The sequence below is a fragment of the Phoenix dactylifera genome, unplaced genomic scaffold (genome assembly GCF_009389715.1).
Source record: "Phoenix dactylifera cultivar Barhee BC4 unplaced genomic scaffold, palm_55x_up_171113_PBpolish2nd_filt_p 001006F, whole genome shotgun sequence".
NCBI lineage: Eukaryota > Viridiplantae > Streptophyta > Magnoliopsida > Arecales > Arecaceae > Phoenix > Phoenix dactylifera.
The window spans coordinates 90968-101965 of NW_024068360.1; positions in this window are offsets into that span (position 1 = coordinate 90968).

Consider the following 10998-nt stretch of genomic DNA (forward strand, 5'->3'; position numbering starts at 1 on the left):
AATTTCACAAAAATAAACTATTTTTAATTTTATGATACAAGTTAATCTCAATTTTGTGCTAGGACAACCTTTTCACTATAAGGGGTTAACCTTATAGCAGGACAACCTTATAATTCAGCACAAGATTGATATTTTATCAATAAATCTAGATCTAATCTAAATTTAAAAATTAAATCATGCATAATTCTAGATATTATAGGCCAATTCCATCAGCCAACCTGGCTTTGATACCAGTTGAAGGGAAAATATCCCGCAAAATCCGATAAAATCGGATGCCAGGTCAGAAAATCAGTTTTAAAATTTTATTTATTTATTTATAACAGGTATAAATAAATAACATAACTATATTATGTTTACCATACCTCGATCCCGCAGCGGAAGATGGTCGAGGTACTCTGGAACAAAATCTGGTACAGGGCCAAGTGCTGGATCAGATACTGGATCGGATGCTAGATCTGGTACTGGATCGGAAACTGGATCTGGAACTGGATCTGGTGCCGGATCTGGTACTGGTGGATCTGGTGCTATGCGAGGCCCAGATGTATGGACCCTCTACTTCACACGCACGCCAAGAAATGCAGGAAGATAGGATGATGTCTGTATAGTACAAAAACCCTTTTGCAAATAAGCCCTTGGAAGAAAAGAATTTCAAAAATTCTTTCTTCCCTTTTTTTTTTCTTTTCCTCTTTCTTCCCGTTTCCTTTTTCTCTCTTTTACAGGCTACTCAAAAGATCATGAATCTCCTCTCTCCCCAAATAAAATTTCTAGCTGTGAATGAAGAGAAAGCTAGCCTATTTATAGGCAAAGACAAGGCTGAACCAGGGAAGAGAAAACGCCAAAAGGAAAGAGTGAACGCCAAACATTTCATGATTTTATTGAATTTTTTGAACCGTTTGATATTAATTAAATCAGTACTATATTAAAGAGGTTTCAAAACCGAAGCGACACGTCTCTTCGGATCTTCAAATGGTAGCCGAAAGAGGGAAGATCAAGCGGCCTTCGATGTGTTCGGAAGAAGAAGAAGTAACGCGGACCACGGGAAAATTACTTGCAGAAAAAATTGGTCCACTGGACCGAGGAAGAAACCAGAACCAACAAAAAACGTGTCATTCAATTAGAGGGGCAAACAAGTAAATTTTCAAATCAAATTTGACTTTTCTTAAATGGGTTAATTCAAATGGGCTGAATCAAATGGGCTTGGGTCCATTATTGGTTCTAAACCAAATTGAAGACCAATTTGAAAGATTTTGGATCCGGAAAAATTCCACATGAATCTGATTCATGTGAACTCCAATTAGTTCAATTTTCAGATCAATCCAAGTCACACTTGGACTAGAATAAATATGGAATAAATTCTAATAAAATCATCATTAAGCCCAATTCATCCAATTCAAAACCAAACTCAACAAATGAGTCCAAATCAATTTCAATTACATTAATTGAAACTTGATTAAGCCAGAATACAGACATAATTAAATACACATCCATGAAATTCAGTATGTACCTCATGTTCAGTGCTAGCTGAACATAGACAAAACCAAATCTCAAATGACCCACAATTTAATTCTCAATTAAATTGGATCAAGTCCTTCCTACTTAACTTAACTTATGTGCGTGACTCCGATAGGTTCGAACACTAAGCCGGTAGTACATGAACCACTCCATGCACTAATCGAGGTGACCATCTAGCAATGATACCCGATGTCCGGATAGGTCGAATATGCAAAGCAACATTCAAGAACCTAGACGTATGGTTGTTGCATAATTCATCCCTATGACCATCGATGCTCAAGATGACTTTAGAGTGGACTGTCGACCTCTGGGTCCGGTCATCCATAGTGTATTTCAAATAATCAAATCAAGTGATCTATCACTTGGTTTACCCTGGCCAAGGTTTTACTGAATTAAAATATAGTGAGACATCAACTCCTAAAATCTGGAGCGGTCAATCCCATCTTGACTCATACACAGACTTCGCGAGTACTTGACTGCACCCAGCAACCTTCCGATCCCTGAATTAGAAATTCAGGTCATCCGGTGCCTAAGTACAGTGAGTTGCTTGCAAGTCACCGTGACAGTCTCAGGTCTAAGGGGTACTTATGTCCACACGCTTTGCGAGCTAACTCCCGACAGTAGAGTGCTACGCAGGTGAGTCACTGTTCAGTGATGATGTACTCCTACATCTCACCTATATGCCATACAGTGTCTCCACACTTCTTGGTTTAAGAGGACAACCAACTAAATGACACACAACGACCTATACTTGATATAGCTATCGTCCAATTGACAGCTCATCATTTGGTCGCGAACTAGTTTAAGGACTAAATGATAAAACCTCTTTTATCCACTAAATTAGTCCTAAGGACTTCATCACAATACACAGGAGTTTAATTTGAAGATGTAACACTTGTGATGAATAGAAAATTGCCAGAATAAATTTTTATTCATTTTAATAAAACATATACACAATCCAATTTCTTACAATTAAAAAAATTGGCTTTGGGACACAATTTCCAACAGCAGCAACAAGACTTCATCCAACAACAACAACAGACCAACATGGCTCAAACCCAGACTAACCAATTCCATGCGCAAGCAATTGCAAAACTTGAGGTTAGTCTGAGCTAAATAGCTAACTCTCTAGGGGATAGGAAGAGAGGTGAATTGCCAAGTCAGCCAGTACCTAACCCTAGTAGGCAACAGAATCAAAGGCCGAGAGGCTAGTTTCAGATTGATTCTAATGGAAACCCTAACCATGAAGTCCAGGCAATTACCACTTTACGGTCTGGCAAGCAAGTGGACAATAAAGTCCAACTTCCTGAACATGAAAAAGAAAATAAAACTGAATCCGATAAGAACCCTATTCAGAAGAGAGGTCAAGAACAGGATAAATCAGACAAAAAGGAAGAACCCATAGAAACATACAAACCTAAGGTTCCCTTTTCCAGTAGACTTCAGGACTCCAAGAAACAATCTAACTTTGATGAAATCATGGAAGTCTTTAAAACTATTCGGATAAATATACCTTTTCTTGATGCCATAAGACAAATTCCCTCCTATACAAAATTCTTGAAAGACCTCACCACGGTCAAAAGAAAAACCAGCATTCCTAGGCAAGCTGTTATGGCTGCACAAGCCTCATCTCTCATTCAACAACAGATTGTCCCGAAATTCAAAGACCCTGGTTGCCCCACCATTGAAATAAAAATAGGAGAGACGATCATTCAGAGAGCCCAATTAGATTTAGGAGCCAGTGTGAACCTACTTCCCTACTATGTGTACCAAAAGTTAGGTTTGAAAAAATTAAAGCCCACAATATTACTCTTTCCTTAGCAGATAGGACGGTGAAGTACCCCAAGGAGATTGTAGAGGATGTAATAGTAAAAGTAAATGAGTTTTACTATCCTGTGGACTTCGTTATCCTTAAGACTGAACCTGCAATACATCCAGACAGTCACACGCCTATAATTTTAGGTAGACCTTTCTTAGCCACAGCAAATGCTGTGATCAACTGTCGAAATGGGATGCTGAAGTTATCTTTTGGCAATATGAAAGTCGAGCTTAATGTCTTCAACATAAGTAAACAATCACCAGACGACAAAGAAATCAATGAAGTTGACATGATTGAAAGTCTGGTTCAGGAGACTTTCTTACAAACTTATAATAAGGACCCTTTAGAAGCTTACCTTGCCCATTCCGAGGAAGGGGTCAAGCATGCGCCCCTTACTTCTGTGTCCCTTATGAGCATAGATTATCATCAGCCGACTGTTCTTCATCGGACTCTTCCAAAACCATTCTTAGATAATAGTTGAAAAAAAAGAGAGATTTACGTTTTGTCTGGCTGAAGACATAAAACTTAGCGCTCTTGGGAGGCAACCCAACATGTAACTTTCAAAAAAAAAAAAAAATCAATACATTACTAACATGCAGGTTTGGGGGTTTTTGGCCCTAATTGTCAATTTATCCACCCATATCAGGTAACTTCTCCTATGTCCTATTTCTGCTTTAAATCTTCTTTAACATTGAGGACAATGTTAGATTTAGGTATGGGAGTGAAAATATTTTTAATTTTTTTATGCAATTAAAAAAAATTAAAAAAAAGGATTTCAAATTTTTAACTCAAACTCTAATCTTTTTGGCTGTACAAACTAGAAATTACTTTGACAATAGCTTTGAGTTAAGGAATATGATAACAGTTCTAGCTTGAGTTTTTGTCCCACCTATTTTCTACTAACATGATACAAGATGATTTAGCACCTACACATAAGCACATGAATAGTGGGGTATGCAAACTTGCAACTAATATGAATACTTTTAATCTTCGGGATAATTTAAAGTTATATGTGTAATGAACACCCTAATCAAAAAAAAAAGAAAAAAAAGAGATAAAATAAAATAAAATAATGAGTTTAATTTAAGTCTTCTCACTGAGTAACCAAGCCTCTTGCCTGGCAAGCAGCGAGTGTTCGCGTAAAAAGGTGAGGATGATTGAGATTAAACTCTGAGTGACTAATTTAGCCTTGAAGCCTAATTAACTTGAGTTATTAAGCCTGTTAGGGTGTCTCTACACCTAGTGCCCTGAGTCATCTGGATCGGGAGTCATTGGCCTAATACTCGCTACATGGGTCAGCTAGAAAGCTTAATAAGGCTAGATATTGCACAAGTCATTCTTCTTAGCATTTAGTCTGATAAAAATAAATAAATAAATAAATAAATCCGGGGTGTTCATTACTATTTAACTCTAGAAAGTCTTGAAAATTGGAGTGATCATGTTGAAAGTAAGTGAAAGCCACTCATTTATATGATACTATCTTGCACCTCACTACATTCTTGACTTGTTAGCAGATAGATGGGGTGTAATGAAACTTGAGTTAGAGTCTGTTTAAATATGATAGCAACAAGTCTCTATTGTCCTTGCAATTCTAGTTTCATACAGTAATACCTGTTCAAATTTCGAGTTAAAAATTGAAAATTCCTGACTGATGAAGTTTGTGGATAACTTCACTGCAAACCCTCACGAGACAACACTCGTAGACAATACTCGTCCACTAGGGTAACCTAGGGGTTTAAAGGCTCGTTGCACGTGCTAAGTGCAATCGTAATGCTCTATGAAAGTGAGTATTTATCTTAGTATATTTATATAATAAATAACACTTTTGCACTCTTATTTTATTTTATCATTTTCGCACTAAATTGCTAGAGACCAGCAATAAACTAGTTGGAGGGTTTGATGAGAGCACAAAAGTGCAATCGTCGTACCATTTTAATTAGTATTATAGATAATCTTTAATGATAAAATTAATTAATTAACGTTGTATTTGTGTTTGAGTGCAAGGAATCCAAGAGACCCAATAACATTGGGTTTGAGCCCAATGTCCGGCAGCCCGAGCTCAACAAATTCCCCAGCTGCCATGCATGCATGAAATCCAGGCCGTCCATGCCATCAAAGCAATCAAACCAAGCATCCCACTTCCCAAACCTGTTTCATTAGGTTCATCTCCATCCGTTGAGAACACACCCAACCATCAACAGCCACCGTGCCAGGCCGTCCATCTTCTAGATCAAATCCCAGCCCGTGCGGAAACAGGGGAGAAGAGAGGATCACGCGTCCGTTTCTCCTCCAGCCGCATCCAAACCATGATCTTCAGCCAATCCTTCCCGTGATCCCAGTCTCCACCGTGGCCGTGGTCGGCTCCTCCCAGCGTCCCAGCACCCGGTAATCCAGCTCCTTCCGCCCGTGATTCTTTCGCGATCCGAATCCCAGCAGCCCAAGAGCCCGTCTGCCCTCTTCCTCCTCCGCGATCCCTCCCATCTCACAGCTTCATCCCGTGCGGAAATAGGGGAGAAGAAAGGATCCCGCGCCCGTCCGCCCTCTCCTTGCTCCCATGATCAGCGCTCCAGCCCGTGATCCCGCAGCTAGCTCCTTCCGTCGGCAAGCCTCGTCCGTATCCATCTTCCACGGCATCCTACACTGCAATCAAGCTTCTCCCATCCGATTGCAAGGCGTGATCCCAGCATTCCAAACATCCATTTCTTTCCGCCTCAGCCTCTCATCCCGCGGCCAGCTTCCGAAGACCCAATCCCATCGATCACGCACCCTAGACGTTCCCTCTTCCGCATCTGCAATCGGCCGCCCGTGATTCCTCCCCTAATTTCAGCACCTCACGACTATAAGAGGAGGGAAGAGGAGAACTCGGGAGGGGGTGGTGGTGGCCGGCCGGTCCAAGGAGGAGGGAGGTGGAGCTCTGTTTTGGGGAAAAGGAAGAAGAGTTCGTGCTGTGTTTTCAAACAGAGCACGTTGTTTGTTTGTTTTTTTTATTTTATTTTTTTTTTGTTTTATTAAGAGTTTTATTTTGAGAGCATGTGTTTTGGGGTTTTTAGTTTTATTTTAATAGAGAGTTTTATTTATGCTAAAGTTGTAATTTCTGTTGTAATTAATTTCCGTTCTTCAAATTATGCAATCTTTTAATTTTTCTTTGATGCAATATATTTAATTTTCTTTTATGAAATTTATGTTTCAGGCTTCAATCTTCTTAGTGTTGTCTATTTTAATTTATACCAAAGCTCTTCTTTGATTAATTAAATAAATGATTTTCGAATCTAAGTACCTGTCTTTTAGTTAGTTTCAAATAGAAAACATTCAACATCCCCGACGTAATATTTTTCTTTTATTATTCAAAAATCGGCTTTGAATCCGAGTGAACGTTTTAATTTTTATGCAACTCCAATCGCCTCCCTGTGGATCGACCTCTTACGACCACTATTCTTCGAGTAGAAAAGGTAAGAGTATAATTAAATTAAACTTTGTTTGTCGGTTCTAACAACGATCTGTTTAGCGTATTTTTAAGTAAACAGGAACGGACGAACACATATCCACTCGGAACATCTCTTGACAGTAGAGCATTCCTGAATTGGTCACGTTCAGTGAAATGTACTCCTATACTTCACGTGTGTGGCATACCAGTTTCTCCACACTCCCTGGTTAAGAGGACAACCAACGTATCATTTGGTCGCGAACTAGTTTAAGGACTCGAAGATAAATTCTCCTTTATCATTAATAAGTCCTAAGGACTTCATCATATAAGAGTCCATTTGAAGATGTAAAATGATGAATAATGCCAAAAAATACTTTATTAATTTGTCAATTCATTTACAAAATTCAATCATCAACATGCTGACGATTGACATTTATGATACAATTTCCAACAAAAAGAACTTTCGATATCCAATACCCAGGTCGAATTATTACATATTGAGAAATTACAAGGTGTTATCATATAAGTACCTTGATCTGCAACTGATTGCATCTTTTTCTTTGGCTTGTTCGGGTCAAGAGAGGCAATGTACTGAGGACAGTTCCTCTTCTAATGCCCTTGCTTCTTACAGTAGAAGCACTCTGCCTTACTTTGATCAGCCTTATTCTTCTTAGTCTGAGTTTGCTCAGCACAATGCACCTTTTTATTTTGATTTTTGTTTTTTTTCTTCCCTTTCTTAAAAGGATCATGACCCTTGGACGAACCTCCCACTAAATTCACCGACCCTTTTAGGAGTTGGTGATCCTTCTCAAAAGTTTGTAGTAAACCCAACAATTGGTGATAATTTACTACCGGTTTCATCATACGAAAGTTGGTAAGAAATGGGTGGTACGAACCAGGAAGAGAGTTCAGTATAGCATCTTTTCCCAATTGATCATGAAGGAGAAAACTGAGAGTGCTCAGGCACTCGATCAACTCAATCATGCACAATACATGATCAGTCACTGATGCTCCATCTTTCATCTATGCGCAGAAAATAGCACAACTAGTCTTGTGCCTTTCAACGTCGTCGGGAGTACCAAAAGATTCGTTCAACACTTGAACGATTTCTTCGAGCTGGGCATTCTCGAACCGGCGACTGAACTTGTCACTCATTGCAGCAAGCATAATGCATGGGACAGTGATATGGTCACTGAGCTACTTTTGATAAGTTTCTCTGACCGCACCTCATGCATTAGCAACAAGTTGCTCGGTGCTGGATCCGTTATCATATAAAGGATTCGTTCATGCTCTAGCACAATCTTAAGTTTTCTAAGCCAGTTGTTGAAATTGGGTCCAGTCAACTTGTCACTATCCAACAATAAACAAAGTGACAAACTAATGGCCATATCTTCATAAAAAGAAAATCTTCTATAAGTATATGAATTGACAATACTCTAAAAACTTGGACTTCAATCTAAATGTCCTCCCACTATTTTATACAAATTTGTAGCCTCTACCTCAAATTCGAAGAATTACACTTAACTCTTTAGTGGGCACTAGAACCCAATAGATTGCTTATGGATCCGAGTGTGGCTCGCCAACCCATATGTACCTATTGGTAGGTTCTGAACCAATTGTTTCACTAAACAATTTTTAGTGATAATTTTGCCCCAGTCTCTTTGGCAGGCGTGTGGTGCCTCCACCAAAAATTCTGGTTAGGTCCAATCATTAAATGATAGGGTTCTATGTAATCTACTAATAGATGACCAAGCTCGAGTGTGGCTCGACCCACCTGATCACCTATTGAAGGTACACTCGACTCATCATATATTGAATGATAATTTCAATGGCCAAATAATCACAAGGCATGTGGCACCTCCAATGATTATCTAGCCATTGGACCCATTATCACCCAACTTAATGGGAGGCTATGACCTAGTTATCTCTATAACTATTTCATTTTAGGAACCTGATAATTTTAGAGAATTTAATTTAATTGAGAATAGATGAGAAGAACTGGTTAATCTAGATCCTTCCACTGACTTCATCAAGTCAAATTAATAAAAACTAGATTCAATCCGATTAAGGAGGCACCTAAATCAACTATACTGATTTTTCTTAAGGCATGGGTCAACTCGAATCATTAAGTGATCCAATCAAAATGTGATTGACCATGTCAGCCAGGTAAGTAAGATTGGTGGAAGTGATATGCCATTAACTCGACAAAGACGAATCAGTGCGAGTAGCTCCTAATTAAAAACCACCGGTCGAGTCTGCCAAACTTACCTTAGACACCGACTGGTTAATCAATTTTGATTTGATCACTCAAATAACTCGGGCTCTACCTCTGAGCCTAAATCAAGTTCCATCTTGGTCTAATCAAAGACATGGAATTGATCAATTTATAACTATTGTATTTAACCTAAAGTTTTCCTGACCTAATCTAATTACTACTTAATTAGATTTGATCAATTAACTCTAATTAGACCATATTTGATTCTAACCCTAGGTCTAATCCAATCTTAAGAACTTGATTTGAGCTAATCCAAATTCCCCATGAATTATGCAATGTCATTGAATTGAGTCCACAATTCTAGATCTAGATTTTCATCATCACTTAATTCTTAATTAAGTGCAAGTTTATGAAAAATTCAGATCATTGCATTATTTTTAATTACATATTAATTACAAAGTTTCAGTTCTTAGAACTTATTTTTCAGATCTGAGATTTGTAATTAATCATGTTAAAATTCAGATTTAATTCATGTTTAAATCTTAGATGATTTATGTTCATATATCACATATACAAGCTAATATGAATTAACTTAAACAGCATACATCATATGCGTTTGTTTTCAGATTTGATTTGTCATACAAAATTAGAAAATAAATGAATCATAAATTTTATTTAGATCTAATCTAAACAAGTTTATGATTTCAGATTTATTCATGTTCTCTATATCACATATACTAACATGAATATACATCACATGTATTTTATTTTTCAGATCTAATTAATCATGTAAAAACAGCAATTAAATCAATCATAAATCTTCTTTAAATCTGATCTAAGCATATCTATGATTTTAGATTTAATTACAAAGATTAAAACTACTTTTAATTTTTTTTTTGTGGTTCATCTTCAAAGATTGAATCACAGTGGCACCCCTATATGCCATAAGAGATCCCATTGAATGACAAAAGAGGGTTATGAACCCTTCCTTCTCCTACGATCGAATGGCCTGGTGATCATTCTGATCGGTTTACATGACTACTAGGATTAGAAAACTTGTTTTAGGCATAAATGTTTAAACTACTTTGAACCTGGCTCTGATACCACTGTTGGGAACCCTACTAGTCGCATGCATATATTTTTAAAAATTTTACAGCGGAAGTATGAATTAAACTATTTAATTTCTATGCATGCTAGAGATCATATCTCTACAACAAAAATAGATCCAGAACTTTAAACATTTATCCTAAACAAGTAGGCATGATTCTATGTCTAACATGTAGTCATGCAGAATTTCAGCAACCTAGTTGATTTCTAATCCTAATTTTTAATGAGATCAGATCTCATACCTTTTTGTTTTGAGAACTTTGATGATGCCTTGATCACCTTATATAGCCGCACACACGTCCGGCCTCTACGGATAGTCCACACGAAGCTCTGAGAAGATTCACAACTGCAGAAGTGCTAGCTCGTGCAGAGTGGCTGAACTTTTCTCCCTCGAAGTACTCAACTTTCGATTCTTCTTCAAGGTGATGAAAGATGGAGATAAAGGAGAAGAAGGAGGAGAGAAGGTGGCTGGCTCTTAGAATTTTTTCAGAATTTATAACCCTTTCTAAAGACCATCTCTTTCAAACCCTAGGCGTGAGGGTCTTTTTATGGCCAAAAGACCTCCCACACCTCACACCTCTTTTGGCCAACGAATTTGGTTGATAAAATTCTCAAAAAATTCTGATGAATCGGCAGCTAAGAGATGAATAAATTTCCTTTCAATCTTATGCCATGAATCCCTAAAAATTAGGGGGTTATTGCACCCCAAACTTCAGCTGCACGCCACCCTACTTAATGCGCCATGCAGTTCCTACAAATTAAGGATTTGATTTCTATCTTTTTAGAAAGATTTGAGGTGTCATATTTTTTTTCAAAAATAGCCCCACGCCTCCTCTTTTCTCATACCAAAAATTGGCCAAAAATAAAGAGGATAGGCACCACTGCTTTTAGGGATAAGGATGAGATATCTTTCTTCTCCAA